Source organism: Gopherus evgoodei, chromosome 4 (genome assembly GCF_007399415.2).
Source record: "Gopherus evgoodei ecotype Sinaloan lineage chromosome 4, rGopEvg1_v1.p, whole genome shotgun sequence".
In the NCBI taxonomy this organism is placed as follows: Eukaryota; Metazoa; Chordata; order Testudines; family Testudinidae; genus Gopherus; species Gopherus evgoodei.
Window position 1 is genome coordinate 67,580,033 of NC_044325.1, and position 16,990 is coordinate 67,597,022.

General features: G+C 40.9%; 1 protein-coding gene across 4 annotated transcripts in view; it reads left to right on the forward strand.

The window, feature by feature from the left end:
* The window catches only part of ELMSAN1 (ELM2 and Myb/SANT domain containing 1), a 92,429-nt gene that overhangs the window by 41,479 nt on the left and 33,960 nt on the right, over nt 1-16,990 (forward strand). The window contains exon 2 of one of the 4 annotated variants that reach the window (XM_030559620.1): nt 3,171-3,279. The exons of 2 other annotated variants lie outside the window; for them this stretch is intronic. The gene's annotated coding sequence lies outside the window, so the exon portion shown is untranslated. Of the gene's footprint in view, nt 1-3,170; nt 3,280-3,341; nt 3,435-16,990 lie in introns of those variants that run through there. One more of the 4 variants, XM_030559623.1, reaches the window with a different exon arrangement.

Here is a 16,990-nt window from a genome sequence, read left to right on the forward strand (position 1 = left end):
ATGATGTGACTAAAACACTATCATTGGCAGATAACTCTGAAACTATAGAAAATGATGGTGATTTTGAAGGTGGATAGTCTTCAGAATCCTGAATGTTGAGGATTGATTCTCCTAAACAAAATAAGTCAATGCAGTTGTTCAATTATTATTCCATACTGCTCATTTAGTATTACTCACTGCGTTCACTGACACTCAGTACAACTTTAAAGGTGAAATTGTAAAAGGAAGATCTGCCTGTTTCAGCTGTTTGTTTATTTTTATCACAACTGCATCCAAAATGATAGTACCATAGAGAAACAACTATATTTTTTGCTCCAACATGAGAATTCAAGAATAATCCTTAAGAAGGAAGTATGAAATAAAAAAGTTTACCAACCTCGAGATCCTGCATGTTCAGCCATGTTCCTTTCATCATCTTTAACACAGCTTCCTCCTGAGAAGGAACGCTTCTCATGATGTTTCATTTGGGCACCAGGCCTTGCATTTCTTTGTTGCACTGGTTTGCATTTTGCACACATGCGTGTCTTATCCACAGGTAGATTCATTAAAATATTCCCAAACTGGGGGCTTGTCTACATCAGAAAGTTGCAGCGCTGGTGAGGGAGTTACAGCGCTGCAACTTAGGAGGTGTACACATCTGCAGGGCACCACCAGCGCTGCAACTCCCTGTTTGCAGCGCTGGCCGTACTCCCGTTTTGTCTCGGGTGTAGAGGATCCAGCGCTGGTAATCAAGTATAGACACTTACCAGCGCTTTTCTTGACCTCCGTGGAATAAGCAGGTATCCCAGCATACCTGAGGAAGCCTCTGGTAATCAAGCTGGTCTCCTTTCCCGGTTTGCTCTCTCGTTCCCCGAACCCCCGAGCAAGCAGGTCTCCTTCCCTGCGGTTTGCAGGGTGGTTCGGGGAACGCGAGAGCAAACCGCGGCGAAGCTGGTCTCCTTTCCCGGTTTGCTCTCGCGTTCCCCGAACCCCCCTTGAAGCCGCCCAACAGCGCTGCAGTGTGGCCACATCTAACACCACTTGCAGCGCTGGTTGCTGTAAGTGTGGCCACTCTGCAGCGCTGGCCCTATACAGCTGTACTAATACAGCTGTAACAACCAGCGCTGCAAAATTTTAGATGTAGACATGGCCTAAGTCTCTTTTAGGGCCTGCTGCCATTATAGGGTTTCCCTTCTAGTGTATAGTAGATCTCAAATCAGTGAAAGCTACACTCAGAAAGACCTCAAGACTTCTGGAATATGCTGCTCAGACAGTTTCACTTTTGTTTCTACTGCCTGTCCCTCCCTTCTCACATTTATCTCTAGACTTCTTCTCCTTGTTCAGATCTATTCCTCCCCCAACAATCTTCTATTCACTGAACTTTTTGAAACTTTGCACTTTTAGAGAAAGGTAAGGGATTGAGTCTTGTGTACACAAATTTGCAGAGGGTTGAGGTCCATTATTTCTCAATTTTATATATTTATTTATTTAAAAACATTTTTGCTGTTAACAAGCATGTTAGCTCTGGAGACACAAATTCACAGTTTGAGAACTGCAAAGCTAGGCATCTCTGATGGTATCTTCTAGGCTGAGCACTGATTCCCATTGGATAGATAGAAATATTAATCTATACAGAAGCCCCTGAAACCATGTAAGGTTGGGTCCCTAATCCATGAACTATTGGAACTCATTTACAAAACTTTTCTTAAACATTACCTGAATATATTGTCTCATACTATAGAATTAGAATTTATAATCCCTATTCCATGTTGCGATATCTTTGAGCTAGAGTGTATCTTTGGATAGGTTTTTCCCTCAAAAAGCCCTCTAATTGAAAAAAATAATTGGAGATATACCTATCTCCTAGAACTGGAAGGGACCTTGAAAGGTTGAGTCCAGCCCCCTGTCTTCACTAGCAGGACCAAGTATTGATTTTTGCCCCAGATCCCTAAGTGGCCCCCTCAAGGATTGAACTCGCAGTCCTGGGTTTAGCAGGCCAATGCTCAAACCACTGAGCTATCCCTCCCTCCACAGTTCTTATGTTGATTCAGAATGTGGTTTAATAGGGACACAAATTAGCTGCTACAGAATTGGTCACAAATTTGCTTTGCTTTTGATAGTTTTGGTTCCAACCAACCTGCTCTTTTCTTCCTTTAGTGTACTCTCCCCCCCCCCCCCCTTAAGGTGTGTGTGTTGGGGTTAAGGGGTTGTTTTGGGGGTTGAGGAAGTGGGGAATTTGAATCTATAGCCAGGAAGATATCTCCAAGGCTTAAAACTTGTAGCATTCACTTCTTAATAATCTGCCCTCCACAGTGCTGGTTGTCCATCTAAAACATAGCTTCTAAAATGCAGTTACTGAAATGATCCTTCTTACCTGTTGACCTGACCACGTCATAGGCACTGACCATTCAGTATCCTACAGAACTACCTGACCTTGCCCCTTACTGCATCACTTTGCTCACTCCTTTGCTCTACTAAAAGTGACAGCCTTGATAATCCTTTGTCTACATTTCCCACATACATTCCAGTCTACCAGCAACTACCCTCATGTCAGCTAAAACCCTTCAGACTTTTTTCCCACAGTACTTTAAAAAAGCTACACTATTTATTTAACAGTTTTAGAAAATTCAACTGAACCGCTACAACCTTGTCTACTCTTGGAAACAGCACCAATTTTAGCAATTGTTTGCTAAATGATAGTCTGTCGGTAAGTGTAGGCACAGACAAACTGTGTCCAGTGTTGGCTCAGCTAAGCCAATTACTGAAACCATACGATTTTCTAGTGTAGATCTGGTGTCAGATACGCATATGACTAATGAGCAACTATATGATCTTACTAGTGTAACCTTTGTCCTTCCACCTGTCTACTCCCTGTTGTTTGATTACCCCCCAACTTGTTGCATCATGTCTAAAATTAGATTAAACTCTGGGGAATAATCCCTGTCTATTTGTACTATAAAGTGCCTAGCATACTTGTGGGTGCTATAAAAAATAATAGCATCTTTCAACTGGGGATTTCAAAGCACTTTAAAAACATTAATGTATTTAGCTTCACAACATCCACGTGAGACAGGTATTATCTCTGTTTTACTGATGAAGGAACGGAGTTGAAATGATTACTTGAGATTACACTCTGTGGCAGGGCTGGGAATAGAACCAAAATCTCCTGACACCTGTTCTGTGCTTTTTAGCCATGCGGCCCTTGCTCTAACCTCTGGTCCGCACAACTAATACCTGCCTGATGATTGGAACAGTGTCTCTGCTGTGGACTAATAGCTGTGGAATTTTGGATCCATATCAGTGAGTAGGAGACTCTTCTAATAATGAAAAGTACAGTTACCCCAGCTTTCCCTCCTGGCCCCTCAGAGGAGACTGTCACCTCCACAAAGCCCTGTGCGGGGAAGGAATTTGATCAGCATTCGAACTATGATCCTCCATGCGGTGTGGACACCCAGGTTTGTCTTGCTTCTTACTCTTGACCCAGATGACAGGAAAGGTCAAGAAGGGACAGAGATTTGCCCTGCAGTGTGTATTCCTGCTGCAGTCCTGCAAAGTCAGGCATGTATTTTTCTCGGTGCAAAAAGGCACAATGACTTGGTCACGTCTGCTGGGCATGTCCTATTCCACGGCTGGCTTATTCGCGGTTGGGAAGAAACTCTGAGTGAAAGAAGTGTGGCTATGTCAGCTATGTGAGTGCAAGCGTAAGGAGAGCATCTTGGCCAGCTCTCTGCCATTCTGACTATAGAGCTGTCTGCAAATCCTGCACGCTGGAGTAAACATTTCTCTCTGTTGCTAGCAACTGCCTTCCCTGACAGTTCCAAACAGAAGAGCCTAAAATAGCTCTAAGGCCTTACAGTTAGTAGAAGTGTTAACCCATTTCCACAGGAAAAGAATAGCACAGAGCTTTCTAGCTTCATGTAGTCTCAGAACATACAATGTCCTTAAGTTCTTTGTTTCTACGTGTGCATGCCACACCACAGGCTGCTCAATCTTCTTCACATCATGTTATTTCTTAGTATTATCTGTCATCGTATTTGGCACTGACAGCACTTTCAACTTCAATACAGTTTACAAACATTTAGCTAATTAGAGGAAACAAATGGCAGAAACCTACTTTTACTGAAGTGTAATACTGCACTGTGATGTTCTCCCGTACGTATACATGGCTGTGCTTTCCCTCCTACCTCTTTCCTGCCCACAGTAACCCCGTTTATGTCTGCTGCTTTCTCTTCTATGCTAAATGTTGCATGCTAATGCATGCAGAAGGATGGCATGGTATGGTGTTGCCACCCTTACTTCTGTGCTACTGTGTGCAGAGCTGGGTCCTCAATCAGCTACCACCACTCTCCAGCCGCCCAGCTCTGAAGGCAGCATAGAAGTAAGGGTGGCAGTACTGCGATCCCCCCTAAAATAATTTTGTGACCCTCCTGTACTCGCTTTTGAGTCAGGACTCCTAATTTAAGAAACCCTGATCTCCCCTCAGAAATCTGTATAGTCTAGGGTAAAAGCACAGAAAAGATCAATTTCACGGCAGGAGACCAGATTTCGTGATCTGTGATGTGGTTTTTTTTTTATGGTCATGAAATTGATAGGGCCCTATTTATGAGATAAGAAACTGATGCTTTGCAGCAGTCTCCTTTTTTGTTATCATCTTGCAAGATTTGAAAAAATTTCAATTTTAGTTATTTTGGAAACATCACTTAGAAAGTTAAGCTGAGGATCTGGTTTGTGCTAATTGTTCTAAATCATCTGCAGTTGCTAGAAAGGACATTGTCACCTCTACAATCATTTCCCCTCCTCCCCCCAATCATTGTTTGTAATAAGCTTGAAACACAAATGTTTCCCTAACATAATTTGTTTTCCTTTGCATGCATGCTGATTTTGTTCTTGTGGGGTGAGTCATAAGTGCAGGGCTTCCTATGCTGCTTTGCTGTTGTGGGTTGAGCTCAGAACCAGCACATTGGAACACTGCTTTCTTAAAATCCATCTCCTATTCCTTTCCTTCCTCCAAAAACCAAAATAAAACCCAGAAGCATTAGGAAAGCAAACCTTGAATAATTTCAGAGTTTACAAACAGGTATAAGAAAAACTGTGACAGTAGGGCACATTGACATGTCCTTTTAAAGTACAGAATGTCCTCTGGATAGGGCTGTTGTCTGAAAGCCTGCTCTGAGTTGCAGCTGCTGCTCTTCTGACCCTCCAACCCCATCAGGCATTCTCTCTTTTTATAACATGCCCTTTACTAGAATGTATCAAAATATTTGGAAGGAATGAGGAAGATGTCAGTAAAGTTAATGGATAAATAAAAGCATATTCATAAAATTAAATGATAGGCCAAAATAGCAATTGGAGTGCATGTTTGGGTGGAATTGTGACTTTTTTTTTTTAAGCTGCATGTAAACAAAAGAAACCAGCCTAATTAAAACAGGTGTTTTATAATTCCTTTTCAGTGCTTTCCTTTCTCTTCACAACCACCAAAAGTGAGAGAGGTCATGATGTGATATAAACAAAAGAAATAAGAAGGATATTAATTTCTCCATATTCCGATTCATGTTAATCAAAGTGAGGTTTATCCTTGGTCCTTTATTTTTCTTTGCATTGATTTTTTTTATCATTTTTACTTCCTGTTTCAAAACAGTAATTCCCCATTGAAATTCACTTTCATTTTTTGTTTTGGTCATTTATAGCAATATTCTTGATGTTTAAATCTCTGATTTCCTGAAGATCCTATATCAAATGGATAGGTAGATTGCTGTATGATAGCTTTCTGCCCACTCTGTCTGCCATCACAGTGCTGCTGAACTTCACTCTAAAGACCCTGATTGGTACATCTGCTTAATGGGGTTTTACTGATTTATTACCAGGCTGTGAGTGAGACTGGAGAAATGAGAAGGGTGGTAATAGTATCTTTAAATAGGTGCACCAGGTAGCTGTTCTGGCTGCTTGAGAAGTTACTGCATCATTACTTTCTTCAGTAAGGATGTGTCAGGTATATGAAAAGCAACCTTAGGGATAGCGCCATGTAGCCATTACTTATAGCAGTGCTGCAGCAGTTACATTTCCTGGGTGCTAATTCCTCTCCTTCCATATTACCTGTCTCTCTCAAACTGTTTCCCCTTACACCGTCATCCTCCGAACATATGCACACACTGGAGAGTTCCTTCTGTGCTGTGCAGTATTTTCCCAAGGGGGCTCTCTTTGATCCCTGTCTTTCAAAATGCCTTATTGATTTCCAGGACTCTCCCCTAATGCAGTTGCCTAAATTATTCTATTCAGTCAGGAAAGGCAGCCATAGGCCTACACTACTCCTGTGTATTTTATTGGCACTGGGCACTTAGAAAGCTAGAAGCAGTCCTGCCAGTCAGTGTCTCTTTCACTTTGAGTTTAGGTTGTCTCTACTTTGTTGCACTGGGCACCTATGCAACATATCTCTTTAGACCGAAGCCTTTTAAATATTTGTTGGAAAAGGTTTTGCTGCCTGCAGTAAGGTGAGAAGAGGCATTTGGGAGGATGGCATAATTTAGTGCAGGATTTAATTTCTTTTGCTTTCTGGTCAAGGGTATGATTTTCGGTGCCTGATTGCCCTGGCAAGTCTTGTTGCTCCACCCCTTGGGTGGATAAGATAGACCCAGTTCTCTTCCAGATCACTTTACACAGCTTACAATGATAATTTATTTTTTCCTCTCCTCTTCCTGATTGAAAGAATGCTGTGTTGCTGTCCTTCCTGCTTTCAGGAGTCTGAGGGTAGTGAGTGGGAGGAAAGGCTGGGTGAGTTCAGTCTGCAGGAATTCTGTTGGTGTTGACCGACTACTTTCAAGAAAACACTTGAAAATGTGAGAGTTTTTTGGAGTAGCATTTTAGTGATTGTGAGACCATGATTTCATGGCTAGGTGTAATGTATGCAGAGGCTGTGCCATAAGCTCTGCCGAGTTCATTCTTCCCATGCCTGCCTTCATCATTTCTTATCCAAGTATTTCACAATACATGGTGATTTAATGATGATAAACCTCCAGCTGAGGTTGAGAACATTTTTCCTGCTTATGACCTCTCCTAAGTCTCAAATGATGAAAAGCTATTGAATTAACACCAGTGTGCCACATTTTGTATCTATACTCGCCCTCGTGTTGATGGATGAGAGAATTGTTCCCATTTCAAAATGGGAAGATTGATTTTTTTTTTTCTTTCACTCTGTGTGTTTATGGAGTTGACCTTGTTCCTGTCACCTTTGCAGCTGGTAGTTTGACAGGTATTGTCTGTGTCTCCCACCCACTCAGAGTTAATTTATTCGCACGTAGGAGCTCTTAGAATATTATGTCTTTCCTTGCTTTGCTTCCTAGTCCTTGGTATCCTACATCATAGTCACAAACTTTGCACCAGAGGACTGGAAGGATCTCCTTTCAGAAATAACTACATTTCATTTGCTGGCTAGAGGGAACCGCAAATACAAAAATTCCTTCTCTTTCTCTCTTACTGCGTTCCCCAGATGCTTGTGGTTCTGGACCATGAAAGGAGAGATCTGAACCAAATAACTTACCTTTTGTCTTCCACATAGTGACATGGAGCGTAGTCACTAGGCAATGGATATGTACTGTACCGTAACTTTTTGTTGTTAGCTCCCGGATCAGTTCATTTTCTCTGTATGTCAGAGGAATTAGTCTATTATTCCCCTTCAATACCAACATAAAAGTAGCCTATCTGCTTTGTGTAAACAGCCCCACCCCCACCACTTAAGGCTCATTGCTTAGCTATACGATGTTATACAGCTGGGGTGTATTAACTGGAGTGTCGTACATATGACCAGGGAGGTAATTGTTGCACTTTACTGGGCACTGGTGAGGGCTTAACTGGACTGGTGTCCAATTCTGAGTGCCTCGCTTTAGGGACAATGAGGACAAATTGGGGAGAGTCCAGAGAAGAGCACCAAAAATGATAAAAGGTTTGGGAAAAACCTTACCTATGAGGAAAAGTTTAAAAAAACCCTGGGCTTATTGTTTAGTCTTGAGAAAAGAAGACTTGGGTGCTTGGGGCGGGGGCGGAAGGATCTGATTATTCTCTTCAAATATATTAAGAGCTGCTATAAAGAGGATGGTGATGAGTTTTTCTCCATGTCCACAGAAGGTAGGACAAGAAGTAATGGACTTAATTTGCAGCGAGGGAGATTTAAGATAGATACTGGGAGAAATTTTGCAACTAAAAGCTCTGAAATAGGCTTTCAAGGGAGGTCATGGAATCCCTGTCATTGGAGGTTTTTAAGAACAGGTTGGATGAACGCTGTCAGGGACAGTCTGGATTTACATGGTCCTGCCTCACTGCAGGGAGCTGGACTAGATAACTTCTCAAGGTCCCTCCCAGCCTATATTTCTGTGATTCTATAAAAGTGACTTAAATAAAAATCATATAGTTTTATTGCCTTTTAGAGTTATTTCAATACTTACCTATGTATGTACATTTAGGGAGTGTTTTATAGTACATAGAGCAGGGGATTAATAGTCATGACTTTGTACTGTTCATGATTCTGCCACTGATCTCTCTTAACCCTTCTGTCTTTAGTTTCTCATCCAGTAGAATGTGGGTCATGATACTTTACCCACACGTCATAAATCCCTTGAGATCTCCTAATAAAAAGCACTTTGAAGTGCTAATTATTAAGGCTGGAGGAAGGTTGTATCTGAGGCAACCACGCTGTCTTAGAAGGGAAGCAGAGAACTGTGTAGCCTAGTATATCTGATTTTGATTCCAGGAACAATTTTTAGATTCATTCACTAGAGACAGAGAAATTGAACTTCTTAAAGAGGAGAGCAGTAAGCTTAGCAGCTGCCAGCAAGGGGATTAAATAAGAAAACCAATCTCATCAAACTAATCTGATATAGTTTATTTAAGGGTCTGACAAAGAAAATTGATGTGGATAAGGCAATGAGGCATTTTAGCTAGATGCCAGCAAGGCTTTTGATGAAGTATTGCATGAAATAATTTGTAAAATGGAGGAGCTGGGACTCTGTATTAGTTGTGAAATAGAAGATGACCTACCACTATTTATTGTAATTTTCTGCACCCTATACTTCATCCACTTTTCTGAAGAGAAGCCACACAGAATCTCTCATAGCTCAGTATTGGGGCCTTCTATCTAATACAGTGTTTTTCACACTGGGTGCACATACATCTAGAGGTACACGAGCTCTCGTCAGAGTGTACATGTAAAAAATCCTGTAATGCAAGATCTTTTTTTCCATAGGTATATTATGAGCCTGTCTTAGATGGGTGTATGCAGTAGACCAGTAGTTCACTAACTAGGGCTGCCGCTTGTTCAGGGAAAGTCTCTGGTGGGCCGGGCTGGTTTGTTTACCTGCTGCGTCTGCAGGTTCAGCCGATGGCCGCGGTTCGCCACTCCAGGCCAATGGGGACAGTGGGAAGCGGCGGCCAGTACGTCCCTCGGTCCGTGTTGCTTCCCGCAGCTCCCAACGCCCCCATTGCCTGGAACAGAGAATTGCAGCTACTGAATAAGCAGAGGCCGTAGTTTGAAAACACTGCAGTAGACTACATTATTTAGAAAGGGGTATGTAGCCTAAAAAGTTTGAAAACCATTGATCTAATAGTTGTATGCAAAAACCTTAAAGCAGATCAATAATGCATAGAATTTAAATTTCCTTATGATGCCAAATATGGGTGGAACAGCAGGTGAAAGTGAGGAGACCATAAAACTGCAGGGAGACTCTCAACAGAAGAGCTAGAGAATAGAGTTTCACGGCATTACAAAATGTGCGGTCAGGAACTTGTCATATTAAAAGGTAGAGAGAGAGATTGTTAAATGGAAAACAGTGTTTAAAGAAATTAAGAGGAACTGGGTGCAATAGTAAATTTCCAGGCAAAACCTTCCAAAATAGAATTCATATTGGAAATAAGTTCTATTCGTGTGAAATATTATTATTAGACTGGAGTACATTTAAAGAAGAAAATTATGAAAAAGCTTTTTAATTAGGATAAAAATATGGACATGGACATTAAATATTAAGGCTGTAGTTAAAAAAAATCTAAATGTTAGTCTGGAAATATTCTGTAATTCTTTGTCAACCTTTGTTTTTCCCTCTTATGCTTGTCTATTGTCCCACTACTGGTAGAACACAATTATTTACCAAGTGACAGAAGCTAAATTATTCCGTCTTCGCTAATTGGTTCTGTATTTTGTTGTTTGATCACATAACCTTCCTCTTTCCTTTCTGCCCATATCAGGTACAGAGAGTTCTTGAGCTCTTCATGAGAGGGTGCGTAAGATATTCTTTGTCCTTGTATTTTGAGTATGGGAGAGACAGAGGGAGGAATGCAGCTCACAGTGAGTTGTTGGACAGTCCTTGACTAAAATTCTTCCCTGTCCCCAATATTATGCTGTATCCTGAGTGTTTACTGCCCTCCACTCCAAAAGTTACAGTGTTTCATTGGTGCTATGTGTTTATATAGTGCACAGTTCCTTGGTGGGGGATTCTGTAGCAAGAAAAATGTGTTAAAGTTTAAAATACTAATAAAAGTATAATGAGAAGTACAAATGTGTTACAGAAAAGAAGTCCTCTGAGAAAAGCTTTGTGAAGGGTATTTTTCACCTGGAGAGGCTCCTAGTATATGGAATAGTTGGCCCAGATGTGTCAGAAGCTGACAGTCTTTGACTTAATTTCACTAACTTTAAGTCCTGCATTTTCTCCACCCTTTGTACAAACAGTACCACATAGCACTCTCGGAAACTAAGAAGTAAGGGAGTGTGGCATGGGGGCTGGTTCCAGCATATGCTGTATGCCAGTGGTTCTCAAACTAGGACTGCTGCCTGTTCAGGGAAAGCCCCTGGCGGGCCGGGCCACTTTGTTTACCTGCCATGTCCACAGGTTCGGCCGATCGCAGCTCCCAGTGGCCACTCCAGGCTAATGGGAGCTGCAGGAAGCGGTACGGGCCGAGAGACGTACTGGCTACCACTTCCCGCCTCCCCCTTTGACTTGGAGCGACAAACCACGGCCACTGGGAGCTGTGATTGGCCGAACGTGCAGACATGGCAGGTAAACAATCCGGCCCAGCCTGCCAGGGACTTTCTCAAACTAAGGCCACCGCTTGTTCAGGGAACCACTGCTGTATACCACAGCAGTTACCAGCCAGAGGCATTCTATGCTGCTGCTCAGAGGAGTAGTACACTTAACAATGTGTTGCAGAAACCTGTCCTAATGCAACTGCAGGATGACTCTTGTGGAGAAATGTAATAAATAAATAAATAAATAAAATTAACTGACATGATGATGATATGAGGTCATCCCCAGACATCAGGGAGGGGAGCCTGCTTAGTCATTGGGGCAACAGAGCTCAGCGGTGAAAGCTGACAGTTGGGAGCAATGATGCTACAGTCTGAACATAGACCTGCTTCATCTTAAGCTGTAGATTATTATTATTATTTATTATTATTTTAAAGATGGCCTGCAAAGAATCTTTTGTCCTGCTTTACTGTGTATAAAAAAGGCCTGTAAGGTTGGTTTATGTATTGTTTGTTTTTAACTTCAGAAGTGTTAGGAATATAAAATCTAATTTTTTGTTTTTCCTGGAGGAATCTTGAATGTGATCTGTGAGCTCTCATATCTTAATTGAAGGTGCAGAGTGTTTTAATCTTTAGCAAATAGATTTTTCTCCCAAGTACGTCTGTCTTTATTTAAAACTTTGTTTTTTTAATAATTTAACAATTCCCTTCCTTTCTTAATAACTCAGTTTGGGTATTTTGATATTTGTGATGTTGTAACTTCACTAGTTTTCCAGTCATTATGATCTTCCAAAGTAGACAAGACCTAAATTTCTTCTATACACCTCTACCCCAATATAACACTGTCCTCGGGAGCCAAAAAATCTTACTGCGTTATAGGTGAAACCATGTTATATTGAACTTGCTTTGATCCGGCAGAGTGTGCAGTCCTGCCCCCTCGGAGCACTGCTCTATCGCGTTTTATCCAAATTTGTGTTATATTGGGTCGCGTTATATGGGGCTAGAGGAGTGTGTGTGTGTGTGTGTGTGTGTGTGTGTACTCTTCTGACAACCTTTCAGTCCCTCTTCGAACATACAAAGACAAGTCCTTTTTTCCCCTTTACCACTCAGCTTTGAACTTTGATAATTGTTGTATTACCATTTTGATATTTGTTGCTTCTCTTATCCAGCTAAGTACATCTCCAGACCACATACTGTTACATTCTGCATGCACAAGGGGCCTCATCTAATAATGGAAAAACAAAAGCCAAGGCCTGGGCAAGTAAAGAGTTGGAGAGTTAGTATGTACGTTAATAGAGGTCTCTTTTGTTTATCTGTGACAGCTATTTTTGAAGGTCTCATTACCAGGCCTTACCCTGTGTCTGCACAATGGGTCACTATACTAAATGTGTTTGTATGGTAGATGCAGATTGGAGCCACACTTTGTAAGTACAGGATCATCTTTCTTTTGGGAAGATACAACTTAAACAATCTTTCCTTGTCTGTCAGCTTGTGGGTAGTGTTCTTTATGGCTGCCTCCAAGACACAGGAGATATATACACTCAGTATGTTTAAGGTTCAGGCTTGCAAATGGAAAGCTGACTTGGCGGTACTGTTTTGTGCTTCACTGAGAACTCCAATCTCTTACTACCAGGTTTTTAGAGCACCTTAGACAAGGCATGCTAATTCCCAGGAGGAAAAGAGGAAACTGTAACCTGAGCAATGCAAGCCTTTATAATGGCCCTACAAGCCCTCAATTCCGACCACTTTCTCAAAATATAGTCTCTAATATAGACTCCAAAGAAAGGGGGATGAAGGGTTGGGATTGTGTATCTGCAGTGATCTATTCAAAGAGCTCCAATGCCAAATAAATCTCTGTTTTGAGTACTATCAATATAGATTCCCACCCTTGGGAGCCTCCGGGAAAGTGGGACTTGAGGAGTCTCTTAGTTGAACAATGACTGCAGCACAAATGTCCCAAGCTGGGCATACTAACACAAGGCTGGGTCAAGAGAGCAAGGCAGAGTGAGAGACAGTCCATGAGATAATCTGGGGTCTGTTATTCATACAGGGCTTGGAAAAGGCCAAGGATCTTGAACTGAAAGCAAAATTAAACTGGCAGTTATGCAGAGTTTGGACCAGTGGCGTGGATGTGTTTCCTCTGGCTGACCCTGCTGAGGAGGATGTGATGTTCCAGGTGGCCCCTTGGGTTTGTGGTAGAAATTCATTAGTAGATGTTTGGCTAGTTTAAGAAGGTATAGGACATTTCTGATCATTGCAGTTTTCAGAGCCTTTAGGAGTGGTGAGGAGCTGAATGGAACCCAGAGTACGACCCAACCATATTTAAGTCAGATGCCTTCAGTGTTGGGTGAGAACAAATTTTTATCTGTCTCCAAAAAAAAGACTTCCTTTGCACATCAGTATTCCCTCTGGATTGGGTTTTAGCCAGCTGTGTTTGCTCCAGTTTCTCACTTCACTGTATTGCATGACTGGAGGAATCATTGGGAAGATGATGCAAAGCAGAGCAATGGTGTTTGGATTTTTTTTCCCCTCTCTTTCACTGCAACACCCCCTTCGCCTTCCAAGATTGAGGTTCTCAAGCTTTGAAATCTGTTGCAGTCAGCAACAAATCTTCTTTTTAAACCTCATGCCCTGATCATGTTGTAAGAATCTGAGATCTGAAGGATTTTCTTTCTTTATTGCTTAAAAATAACTAATACACTTAATAGATGGTTTCTGAAAGAGAAATAGGAGGGGTTTGCTAGATTTTCTAACTAAAGTAAGTGCAAGTCAAAAAGAGAAATTCTACAAGAGATTTTAAACCAGTGAACAAGTAGGGGAGTCACGTATCTGGTTTGAGAACAGTCTGTTGAACATTAGCAAGAGAACAGGAAACTGCAAAGGTTTTAGATGAATTCGTACAGATAACAGTAGGTTAGATTTGAATAGTCAATACTATAGGAATTCAAAAAGGACAAAGGAAGGAAAACTGCAAAGGAATTGGTTGTTTTTTTTTTCCCAAACAAATATTTTGCAACTGCTCTGGAAAGTATAGTGGTATTTCATAAGGCACTATTATTTGTATAACCTTACAAACTGTCATTAAACTGTGCTGCTAAATTTGCAGCAATTCTGCAAAAAGCAAAGGGGAAAATAACACTAATACTCTTAATTAAGCCTGTACATTTATTACTTTTGTCCAAGAGTGTTCATGTTTGCAGCCTGGGTTCCATTTTAAAGCATCTCTTATCTTGTGGGATGTGGATTTTCAGGGTTTCACTGAACATGTTTGGTTAGTTATATTGTGTGTTGTTAAGATTTTAAAAAGAGAATTTTTCCATCTCCTGTGTCTCTCATTTCTTTTGGAGTTATTTTTGTGCTGTTCAAAGGGGACTGGAAAATGAGCTGAGAGAGTTTGTGCTCGGTGAAGGAAGGAACGCCCTGGCCTCTGTCATACTAGGTGGCAGAGTTCCATTGCTTGTGGCCAGGGTGAAGGAGTAGGAGGAGGGAAGAGAACAGCAGTAAAACAGGCAGAGGAAGTGAGTCAGTTCTCACTGAAACAGCAAGCCGTGATTCCACTTGCAGGGAAGCCAAGCTTGGTCTAGATTGAAGGTAGAAGTTGCATAAATCCCATGCCTACCTCCCCCATTCCCAGTTTTAAAATCTACTCTGCAGCCATGTGAGGTTTGAGGATATTCAGATTACAGGACCTTGGGCAGAGGGGAACATCCAGTTTAACTTCTGTTTTTAATATATAAATATTTTATTGCACCTTGTTGTTGGGGTCTTTAAAAATAATTAAAATGTCTTGTCTGCTCTGTGTGGATTTTAAAAATCCCATGGCAGACTCCATAAAAGATGGGCCCTGTTTTCCTTGCTTAAGAATTCCCTTACACACCACAACATGTGTGTGTGTGTCATTTGCTTCCTTGCCATCCCAAAGAAGGCTGCTTTTCTGTAATGGTTGAAGTGATCCTGGATGGAGTATAAGTTGTGTGTGGGTTTGTAAAGCTCTTTGTGATTCTCTGGGATGAGAAACACCATTTAAATGTTAAATATTGAGCATGGAAGCATGTTAGTGAAGAAACAAACTCTTTAATAGTGTTTTCTCCTTTCTCCCAAGCCCTCTGTACTTTTTTCCATTCCCATTATTTTATGAGAATTGTGGCCTCCTAGTCTGCGTCTACGCTTCCTGCTCTTCTTCACTGTTTCTACAACCAATTCAGCTCCACAGGTGGGAGCTTTGAACTTTGGTGACTCTTATTTTAGCAATGCCCAAAACCAAACGAACAAACAAAATCCACCAAACTGAGCACAGTTCTCAACTTGCTGTTATCATTCATTTCTCTTTGACAGTAAAAGGAAGGTTGTGGTCACTGTGCAAGTCAGATAGTTGTCAGTTTGTGTGCTGTCATTCAGACTTTTCACAATGGGAAGGAGGTGGGGAAATGTAAAGAGCAACTGCAAATAAATGTTTCTGCCCCCAAGAGACTCCATGTATTGGTCCTCAAAACTGTTAAATGCAGATCAACGCCTGAAGCACAGACCAGGAATGAGGGGCTGAACTGGAATCTAGGAGTTGGGTTCTGTATGCTTAGGTGTACTGCGCAAACCATGAGTTGGGCATATGTTGTTCACTGGTGTTTGTGTGATGTAGACTGTTTAAGCAGGTGGAGTCCCCACCATCCTGCAATTAGACTGAGCATACACAAAGGATAGGATTCAAATTTACCCTCTTTCTGGGACCTCTTCCTTCTATTTAACATAAATAATGACCGAGTATTTATTTAAGCTATTATATTTTCCCTTAAGCAACAGACACTGAAAATACTGCCCTTTGGGAAAAAGTAATACACTCTACCCCGATATAACGTGACCCGATATAACACGAATTCGGATATAACGCAGTAAAGCAGTGCTCTGGGGGGGCAGGGCTGCAGCTCCGCCAGATCAAAGCAAGTTTGATATAATGTGGTTTCACCTATAACGCAGTAAGATTTTTTTACTCCCGAGGACAGCATTATATCGAGGTAGAGGTGTACCACCACTGACTCCAGTTGTAAAAACTGAAGATGATGTACATATCTAATGTAGTATATGACATATTCTATACCATATTTATAAAGCTTGACATCGAAAATTAAATGCTTTCCTCTGATTTTTATGTATAAAAATGCAGACTAACTCATTTCTTATAATTCATTACTAAATTTGAGGTGAGCTCATTCATTCTGCTTATTTTTAATTAAAATTATTTTAATAAATGATAGTAAATTTAGACCTCATAGGTAGTCATGAATTCTAATTTTAATTTGAACAGGTTTATTTTTAAAAAGGAAATATTTAAATTTAAAATCTATTTAAATCATTTTACAAATACAGGATAGATAAGAATCATTTATAAAAATAGTGTGTATAATAATTTAAAAAAAATACAGTAAAAGCACCATCATATCCCATATGTCACAGTAATATCCACACAATAGTTTTTTTCAGAGCATCTTTCACTGCCTCTCGCATTTTGCCCATTAATCCCATCTTTCCTGGACTACTAGTAAAATTCCAAAACTAAGTTTCAAACAGCTGCCATTTTAAATACTTTTTTTTTTTTAATGTTTACACCATTAGCCATAATGGTTCTTTTCCCTTCCAAATGCAGGATTTCCTCATCTCTTCCTTGCCTTCCTGTCCATTCCCCACCCCATCAGAAAAAAAAAGGGGGAGGACAGAGACTTAGTTACTTTCACCCAAATCGTAGGCTAGGTGATATTCAGGTTTGGGCAAGTGACAAATTTAAGATCCAAAGTCCTGGATTCATGAGAGCTAGAAATGGTTACTATTTCTTTTTGGAATGTGAAGATTCCTACCTTTCCAATGGGATCTGTGGCACTTCTTGTCCTGGTAAGCCCCAAGTTTTTTTTTACTGTGGAATCATGGCTTGATTAACTTGTTCTAGATCATTTTAGATATTATAACGTTTATTAGGATTTTCTCTTCCTCTGAGGTCTGAACAATTAGATTGTTCGCTAA